This window comes from Anas platyrhynchos, chromosome 3, assembly GCF_047663525.1.
Source record: "Anas platyrhynchos isolate ZD024472 breed Pekin duck chromosome 3, IASCAAS_PekinDuck_T2T, whole genome shotgun sequence".
NCBI classification, from domain to species: Eukaryota; Metazoa; Chordata; class Aves; order Anseriformes; family Anatidae; genus Anas; species Anas platyrhynchos.
Genome location: NC_092589.1, coordinates 28567651 through 28578365, shown reverse-complemented (window position 1 = coordinate 28578365; position 10715 = coordinate 28567651).

Genomic DNA, 10715 nt, shown 5'->3' with positions numbered 1-10715 from the left:
GTATTTCCCTAATATTTCATAATCCTGCTTGTGCCTAGTGGTCACCACATCTTCATTGGTGCCAAACACTAGTATTGGCTTGAAGCTCTACACAAAATGATGCATGGAGTGAAGGTGATTTCTACAAAAATATTTTTAGGAGCCTGCCCTAGCAAGTAAAACCTCCAACTTAGTTTTTAGTAAAGTAGGTTTCCATTAAAGTGTGTAGGACAAGGGCTAAGATGCTGAAACCTCTTTCTAGGGAATCCAGCATAGATGCTTCAAACACCTAGCTGGGCACATGCTGAGCTGGAGAATGAGGAACTTCCATGCTTTTTTTGTTGAAAAAATTCAGTTTGCATACACTACTTAAGGAATCACTGAGCTTGAAGATGAAAACTAGGAAGAATACAAAAACACAAAGTTAATAGCCATGTCCCCAGGGGAGTGCAAACAAGGGTGCAAAGGTCTCTCTCCAATTATTTTTCCCTAAACTAACAGAGGGTAGTAATATGTAAGAACCATACAAAGGGAGATGGAAATCACATTCTTCTCTTTTTTGAAGAGCTGCTGAAGAGATCATGAATCTAAATATATGTCATTTAAAGATTAAAATATCAACACTAGCACTGGAGAGATGTTCTCATTCCTTAAATGGTCTGACACTAAGAGTCACTCCTCAGAAGTGAGTAGGCCTTAACATCATTTTGCAGCCATGTCTTCCATATCTATCTGGAGCTCTCCAATTATTTACTAGTTGTAAGGAAGAAGAAGCTCTTCTTCCTTAAGTACATGCTCTTCCACTTTTAGAAGGATGACATACCTGTTTGGATAGGGCCATTGGCCTCTATTTGTAATTTCAGAATATTTTTTTTTCTCCACCTTACTGAAAAACTTCTTTAAAATGTATTTCAAAAGAATGTGAGATGCTTAGACACCATGACAATAAGCCTACATTAATATTTCACATAAAATACAAAAAATGAGCATCATCTCTTGGAAGGATGGATATATATCAACTATAGTTAAATTGAAATCTTTTTATTTTATTACCCAGACTAACCTTAGAATAGATTATATTTTGTAAATAAGTAATGTGTAAGAATTACAGGATAAAACTTTTAAAACAGTGTGGAGTATGTGTGGTTAAATATACTACTGCCTAGCTCTGTTGTCTTTGTGAAAAAACTTGAAGACTACCAATAAATGTTAAATGAATCTATGAGGCATGACAGCTTTAGATATTCGTAGTTTGGGAGATAGCAAGATTTTAGTTCAGTTGTGCTGGCTTTTGTTTGACTTATGAATCATTATAGAAACTTTAGTTCATCCTCAATATGTTTTTGTTTGTTTGTTTGTTTGTTTCTAACCTGTAAAAAGCTATTGCAAAATTAACAATTCATGTTTTGTGAAAAACTTTTCACCACACTGGCTGTTTTTATAAACAGTTGTTCAAAGAGACAATAAAATGTATTCATTCACACATTAAGTCTGAGATATATCTATTGACTTTGTACTAGTTCCTTTAAAGAAAAGTCAGAATAAAAGACATTCATATTATTTTCATCCCAAACCATTAATCTCTGAAGCAAAATGTTTGGGATGTTGAGCACGAAAAAGGTATCACCATAATATAAACTATTTGAATGTATTGACTACTAAAAACATGCAAAAAAGTTTTTGTTACAAAATAATATAAAAATAGGTGAAGATACTTGTGATATTTCTTTATACCATGCTTATCCAGAACATATCTGTCCATGATATCATGTCCATGTCCTTCTCCAGAAGAGAGCTGAAGTCCTTCCTGACTTTTCACCAAAAGTGAAAACAAACTTACTTAAAAGTTTGAAAAATCACAGTATTAGTGATACATCTAATGATTTTATATTAGAATCACACCTGCATATTTTAACTCATATTTCTGGCATTTTATGGATTAATTTTTACAACTGAATTTATAAGTTTCTTGGTGACCAAACTATGAGATTTCATTTACTCACATTGACACTAAGGTACATTTTTGTCAATGTGGAAATTATCTCTAGTGTTACCTCTAGTGAGTGTTCTTTTACTTGCCTAATTTTTTTTTGTTGTTTGTATAAGAAAAAGTATAAGTGGAATGCAGTTATAAACAGGATGTACATGTGAAGGGAGAGAGAAAATACTCCAAAGAGCAACAGGATAATTCAGATTATCTGCCCCCACAACCCCCCCCCCCCAAAAAAAAAAAAAGTCAGTTTGCCAAACATAGAATACAACTCATACATCAGGATCTGAGATCCTTGAGTAATTCCTCTCCTTTTTTGCTGTTTCCCAGTTGAGAGCACTGGAGGTGAGTGTCAGTATAACAAAAGAGGATCTGGCAGGATATTATCTGAGAGGGATGGGAATTAATTTCTCCCCGCAGCATGAATCACTTCCAATCCATAGATAACAGTGCACAGGTTTTCCTCCAGCATTAAAAAAAACTAGAAAGAGTATAGGTAGTAGTAATTTTATGAAAGAAAAGATTAACTTAGTAGCAATTTTATGCCTGTTGGCTTTACATTTATGCTTAATATGCCTAAAAATCATGTCTAGTAGAATTTAAAGCCAGAGGGGACCATCAAATTCATCAATTGGGCCTTTTGCCTTATGTGCACCACTGGATATTTTCCCAATAATTGTGGCTTCAAACCTGCAGCTACTTGAAAGTAAGGGCACAGTCCAATTTCCACGGTCAGTACACTGCTTTGCTATTTCCAAAACACAGTCTTGGCACTTGGCATCTTAATGCCAAGTGAACACTGTCCCTTGTTGTTTTTGCTCTATACTACCATATTTTATATCATCATCATTTTCTGATGCAGTCACTGGTGACATACTGGATGAAAGAGCACGACTCCTTTCCTATTGAAGGCAGATGCTTTCAGTTTGATGAGGCCTGAGAGTGTGGGCTGTTTTTCTTCACTTGTACCAGTGTTGCAGATAAGAGGCAGCCTCCCCAAAAAGTCTCACACCACTCAGTGAGGCTTCTGACGGCAGGATGGAAAGCAACATCTTAAAGGTAGAGTCTGTAGGCTCTCCTCATAGGTGCAGTGTTGTCTGCTCGAACAATGTCATCCCTCACAGTGCAGAGGACTGCTTTAGCTTCCATTTCCAATAGGCGTTAAGTGGTTGCCACATGTCAAGCATATAACAGGTCATGAGTTCTTATAAGCACCCCATGTTAAATCCATTCAGCTCTGACAGCTAGGGCAGTAAATGCTACACTTTGGAAGGGAGATTGATGCTGCCTCTCAGTCCTCACAGGCCTTTATATCTAAAATGTGCTTATGATGGAAGTATTTGATGTACCAGAAAAGAATGCCTACAAACAAGTAGCATGTCTTTTTTAAAGCTCTACTTTATTATTTATTATTATTATTATTATTTATCTATTATTATTATTTATATACATTACTGGGCTGTGAAGTTAAAGTAGCATTAAGGCTTTTCAGACAGGAATTTGCCAGAGAAATTTGATTAGCCTTTAAAGGCTTTGGGAATATTTTTTTCTATGGCTAGAAGGTGTTACTGCTCACATTTTCTTATGCTAATGTTAATACCCCAAAATTATAAAGATGACCAGGATAACTCCCTCAAAACAAAACAAAATGGAAATCTACATAATCATCATACATCAATGAGTTCTCAATGGAAACTATGTTTGAAGAGTTTGTGAATCTTGATTTGATGGCAAGAACGCTTTGTAAGGTGGCCAAGTAACAAACAGAAAATTTGTCACCAGTTTTCTTTGCAAATATAAGTAAAACCTTCACATATAAATTTGTTCCCTTTTATGTTTTAACACATGAATACTATATTATTTCATATAATGTGACTATTTCTTTCCCAAACACAGCAATTATGACTTTGGTTAATAGTGGTATTTTTTAACTCCAAATGCATCCATTTACAATGCAGGACCTTATTCTATCAAAATATTACATCATTCTCCGTTATTCTGGTAAAGAACCTTCTTTCCTTTCAATAGAGAAGGCTTTTACTTAAATTTGATCAGATTTTTCTGTAGGAGGATTGAGGGTGTCTTTTTGTATATTTGTTGAAGCTTGCTCATATGAAAATCTCAAATCTGCATCACTTTGATTTAACTTTGTTTTCAGTTTTATTCTAAGAACACTGCAAGGTCACCAACAGGGGAACATTCAGACTTAAAAGTACTTCAAATGAGATATGAAATCTCTTGTCATGTTTTCAGTTGTACTCGGTGCTACAGATCTCACAAGTCACAGATTTATTTATTTATTTTTTCACTTTACCCTAATACACAATGCCTGATAATCAGTACAAACAGAACTGGAAGCCAAATCCAAACACATAAGTTTCACTTTAACTTTGAATTCTATATTCACTCATGTGTGATTCACTCATTTACACATTACAAGGTTAAGAATCGTAATATTTTTCTATCTGAATTAAGTTTGGCAGACTCAGGATTTAAGATTATAAAAGTAAATAGATAAATAAATAAATAAATGAATAGCAGACTCATATCTGAGTGGAGATTTAACTCCAGGCTAAAGATACAAGGTCATTTCCAATACACACACTGAGACCTAGATATGCAGTATCTCAGGGATTAAAAGAGGTGACTTGAGCTGCCAGAAAGATGAAATATGTTGTAGACTGAAAAATAAATCCAATTACATATTATGGAAGAACAAATGGGGCATTTAAGTTTCCTCTGAAGTTAATCCAAAATCTGTCTTTGAACATACACTTCACAACTTCCCTGTGTTTCTACCAGTAACATATTTTTGCAAACAAGCAAAAATGCAGATGAGATTTCATCCTCAATAAAGAAAAATCAATAACTTTTATTTCCATAGATCATTTGAAGGTACTTTCAAAACTTTCTGTTTCAGTCATATCCTTAGATCTCAGAGGAAAATTCCTAACAATTCACCAAATAAATGATGTTATGTTAAAATAACATAAAATTGCTAATGACCAAAATTTGAAATTTATATTTCTAAATAAGACCAAAATATGTAAAATTAGCTAGTACAGATGGCCAGTTTTCTGCAGAGCTTAGTCTTTTCTTGTGAGCAGGACAGTTCCTGGAGAAGGGAAATTTGAATAACATTATCCTTGCATAACACTGCAGTGCTATAAGAAATTTAATTCTAGATACTTATACTAGATGTCTAGTGAGATCAGTTTTTCTAAATATTTGAGGAAGATAGTTACGCTAGAGTACCCTAACACAAGGACATTGACTTATCTTAATCATGAGTATATAGCAGGAAACCTGCTTAAATCAATGAGATACATCTAATTGGAAGGACCGAGTACTGTAACCAGAGATATGGGCAAAACAGGCAGATTCTTAGCCAGGTTGTGTATTGTCTACTTTACCCAGCAACACAAAACTGAAGAGTACAAAATGCTTCTTTCCAAACAGTGGGTCAAAGACTCTGAGAACCAGCTACTGCAGCAAGAGCTGAGGAGAGAGAAATAAAAGGGATAGAAGAAAAAAGGAGAACAGAGCATTAGCAAGAGCTACCTTATTTTACCATTTTAATTGAGCTAGAATTATTCAGGTTTGTTTCTACTGCACCGTAGCTCTCCATCAGCCTTTCTCCCACACACCCTGCTGACTCACTCAAGCTATGAACTTGTTTCTCAGGGTAAATATTAACCTGTGCACCAAAATTTAGCCTCTTGATATGCTCACTTTCTTAATATTATTTAAATTACTTTAATGCATTCTTCCAACAAAATTTTTTGACATATTTTGGTAGAATAAATCTCATGCCATCATTTCTCTTTTTTTTAAATTTTATTTTATTTTATTTTATTTTATTTTATTTTATTTTATTTTATTTTATTTATTTTATTTTATTTTATTTTATTTTATTATTTTATTTTATTATTTTATTTTTTATTCCCAGCAGTGGGATTTCTTTTTTTTTTTGTATTGTGAAGTAATTCCCAGGTAACATATTAGCAACCTTTAAGAATCTCCTTCAAAATGGAAATGAACGAATTGTCCTTAGATGTGTTGAAGGACATATATCTCCATTTAGAAAGTAGAAGATACACAATCTGAGAATCATGTTACAATTTTATTTTCAGTAACCCTAGTAAGAATGCAGAGAAGTCACTGGAACTAGTCTGGGTTCAAATTTAGGTAACACAGAAGCATCTAGATTCATTAAGATCAGCCAATAATACTTAAAAATTACCCTTTCCTTTCCTGGTCACTTCACGTAGCTAAGGATATTGCAGCCTGCAGATAGTTCCCCTAATACAAATTAGGTGGTACGTTGACTCTCTTATATTTCAGCTTATGTAAGGGGATTGGCCTCCAGCCTCTTAAGGAAATGGGAAGTTTGGATCCAAATCACTCTGTTTCTGATTAGTTCTACAAAGTCAACAGAAGCCTTGTATTTAACCATCAGAAAGGTGCAGGGTCACTTTATCACAGGGGTGACCTTTTCGTGTTATTTTTTGCTTTGCTTTCAGTGAAGCTGGTATTCCAGTTTTAGCAGAAACTGCTCACTCACAGCACTGCAAAACAGTTAGGTCTGAAAACTGGGAGAAAGCAAGAGTGGAAGGAGATGAAACATACCAACACAACCTGTGGTGAGGTAAATAAGATACATGTTTTTCCTCAATAAATTAGGTTTAAAAAAAGTCTGCTGGGGTAATTTCTGTTAAAAAGAATGCACAAGGACCTGATCTGTGTATTGTGCTCAGGAAAGGGCCAGGAAGGGTGCAGAAGGATGGCAGAGGAAGGGAGAGAAGTAGTGTGCCCCCATCACAGGTTCTTTGCCTTACAAGGAGTACACGCATAAAGACATCTTGTGCCTGACCACATGGCCTTCTCCTTATGTCAACCATTCCTGAAACTGTTTCATGACATCTTATGTTATCCTGCAAGCATATCAGGGCTCATGAGCAGGAATTTTGAGGTGACTTTAGTTTGATATGTTCATGATTTCTGTCATATCTGCCACTTTGCATTTAGCCACAAATTATTGGTCCATGCCATTCTCTGTTTTCTAAGAGGAAAATTTCTGTGTATCTGCAAGGGAAAAAAATGGAAAAGAGAGAAAGAAGAGAAGCGTATTAAGCCAACCATTCCTGGGTGTCAGATTCATAACTTCAACTTTTCTTTTTTACTTGTCAGTTCAGTTTCTTTTTATGGAAAACAGAGAATGTGCTTTGGAGAGTGTAACATTGCTATTTGACAGTAGAACATAATACATACAACATGTATTCTTTCTATATTTAGCCAATATATTTCAAAATAAAAACTCTCATTATGATTTTCTAAAGGGAGGACCGCAACTGTTCTATTACGTAGTTCTGTGATCAGAATCATTGAGCAAAGCGGTGAACAAAGACCCATTGTGCAGAGGTCTTCAATGACCTTGTGAGCGACATGCAGTAATTACCTTATTCAAAACAAACAAACAAACAACAACAACAACAACAACAAAAAAAACTCTCACACAGGTTCTTCTCACAAGAAGCTATTGAACACATTTACCTGAAGAACTTCTATGATTTTATGAACTTCATGGTTTATGTGAAGTGGTAGATATTACTGTATTAGAGACTACTCTAATAAGACTAACAGAAAAGTCACTTCACGAGGAGAGTAACTGCTTCAGTTTACTGTAGCAGCAGAAAAAATCTTTCTAGACTTTTGGATTGCTGTGAGTAAGGTGAATTTAGCTTTTGCATATTAAAAAACGGCTGCCTTGAGAAAGTGTTGAGAAAGTGAAAGTATTGTTCACACCCCCACACTGCTGACTGGCTCTCCCATCCTCCAAGACTTGGAGTGTTAAAATAACCAGCCTTTTGTTTCTGCTTTCTGGAAAACATCTGTAACATTGTTTTCTAGTACAAATTTCTGACCTGAACTATGTATTCACGACAGTTATTGAAGCAATTTGTAACTTCCTCAAAATTTTACATGGCTGTGAGGAATCCACATGTTCTTTTATGAAAGCCAGATGTCATGGACAATATTCAAAATAATATTTACATGCTGCATGCACAATGTTCATTTTCCTCCTGAACTCTCTCTGAAAAATCCAGTAGATGTGATGCCTGTAAAGACATGAAATAAAAGATTACTCCTTTGTCATGTTTGCTTTATATATTGTTCTGACATTTCCCTAAGTAAGTGAGCAAAATTTCATGTGTCATAGTTCACAATACTAGTATAAAACATGAGTGAAGTAGGCTTTTTTTATTATTTTATTTGATCTTCTCTTTAGTTTCAAGGATTATTTTGCATAAGAACTATGAAGAGAACAAGGTTCTGTGTCTTTAAGAAAAGCTTCTGATTAAGGAATCATTCATTCTCTCTGGGGGAAAAAGGACACTGATTATGAAATTAATGTCATCTTATACAACACAGTCAAGATCAGTGACTTGTGTCTGAATAAAGGTTTCTTTGTTGTTTGTAAAAAGTGAGTTTTACTCAGAGTTTTATTATCTAACAGAGCTAGGAATCTGTTCCTCACCAAAAATATCACTCCCAATGCCTAACATTTTCTGGGGAGGAAAGCTTTCTCGATGCTAAACCTTCTCAAGCTTTGGATATTTAAGCTTTTAAGGTCACAACCTTAAAAGAGAGATAAAAGGTAGTGCTTTGGAGGGACAGTCCCACAAGGAGGTTCCTGCAGTTGCTGTTTCTGTGGCATTTATGGCAGTCCTGCTGGACAAGTACTTGTAAGTAGGTGGTGAGACTGTGCTGAATGTTTTTGAAAGAGTTAAACACAGGTGGAAATTCAAAACCTTACCACAGTGGCTTTGGGCAGGAGGAAACGATACCTTGCAACAATACCAAAGGCCCACTCCCATGTACCCACTGGGCGGAAGTCACTATCTGATTCTGAGACAACCTGAATATAACATTTCACACAGGAATGTGCTTCTCTTTTTATCTTCTTCCTTGTTAGGTGTGCTGTCTTCAGACTAGCCTCAGCCTTCACTGAAATGCTGCAGCCTACCAGTGCTCAAAGTATACTAAAAAGAGAAGACAGTCCTTCATTATTTGTGCTTTTCTGTAATCAAAGCTTATAGAAACAGTCAGCAGCACTCTTAAGAGAACAAAAAATGTCTTTGTTTTGTTAGAAGTTTGCAATTAATGGCAGCAGGCTTTTAAGAATCCATGATTTCCTAAATATTTGCATCTTCAAATAGTAGTCCACCCTCCTTTTGGCTTCCCAAGCTACTTTGAAGTCCCTAGTAAATGCGAGGATCTGGAGGAGGATGGATCTGTAACAACTTGTAACTGGATCAGAAAAAAACAACAGACTGTAAGCTATGAATCTTATCTTGTCATAATGTAATTGGTCAGAGGAGCTGGTTCTTGTGTTTTAGACAAATAACCACTTAACTTTTTTTTTTTTTTTTTTCTGATGACCTATTATCAAAGCTTGTGACTAACTTTTAGTAATCACTGTGTGTATGTGTCTAAAAGAAACATATTTGTTTTACATATATACATAAATTTGCATTTTGACATTCCCTCAGTGTAGTGTATCAGTTTGGCTCAGATTTTATCCCCCAGCTTTAATATTATTTTAATACCTTTAATTAAATAACTCTAATATTTTGGGGGGAAAGAATATCAAGGTTTTGTGAGAATGCCTAGAAGTCAGGTGATCTGTAGACCAAAAGCAAAAAAAGCTGTCTCCAAACCTCCACAGCCACACTTGCACTTTGTCTTAGCATTTCAACCGAGGTGCAGATATACTGGTTTAATGTTTAGCTCTTTACAAGAACATTCAGTTTCAAAAGTACTAAGACCTAAGCTAGCACAATTTCTTTTAACTTTATTTTTCTACTTAAGTGGTAAATCATGTATGGTCGACTAAATTTTGAATATAGTAACCAACCTGAAAGCAACATTCACTGGCTAATCTCTGCTTACTGATATTTATCAAATGTTTCTCTCATGCAGTGCCTCTGAAACATCTCTGCAGTTTGCAGGAAAAAAAAAAAAAAAAAAAAGTAAAAAAAAAGTTTCTTCAGAAAAACTTCTGCAAGTAGAGCCATTCCTGCCATTACTAACCTTCCAGCTTCTCTGTCAGGGTCTTCTCCTGACCACAGATTGCTTTTCCCTGTTATAAGAAAATTCTCATATGCAGAAGCCATGTAACGCACATTTTCATAAAGAGGAAGAATGAGAGAGTGGAAGAGCACGACTGTGCTTCTCTGTGAATTCCAGTGTGAAATGCTCTGAGAGATGAGACCCATTCATAGATTTAGAAATAAGGTTAAAATCTAACAGAAAGAGAGAGGAATCACAAAGAACTCAGGCCAATTCCCCAGAGTCATTACAGTTCTTATGTACCCATCTATTGGGCTTCATGTCTTCGTAGCCTGAGGATGCTGAAAGCACAAGAGCTCGTAACAGAGAGACCATCATATGGTGAGGTGAACTACTGATTTGTATTCTAATTGTGACTTTTCAAAAGATAGGTCCTCTCTAAGACTAAGAATAGTTCAGATATGATTTAGGAAAAAGAGCTAAAGGCATATTTTAGCAAAAAGCTCCCTATTTCATGTGCATTCTGTATGAAATGTTTACTTTGAAAAATACATTCAGTAATGATGAAGAATGGAAATGCGTGAGCTGACTCCTGGTGGATGTTGACTTGCCTTCAGCTGATGAGCTCAGTGTTATGGATATAGTTTCATGTATACAGCAAGATATGCATATA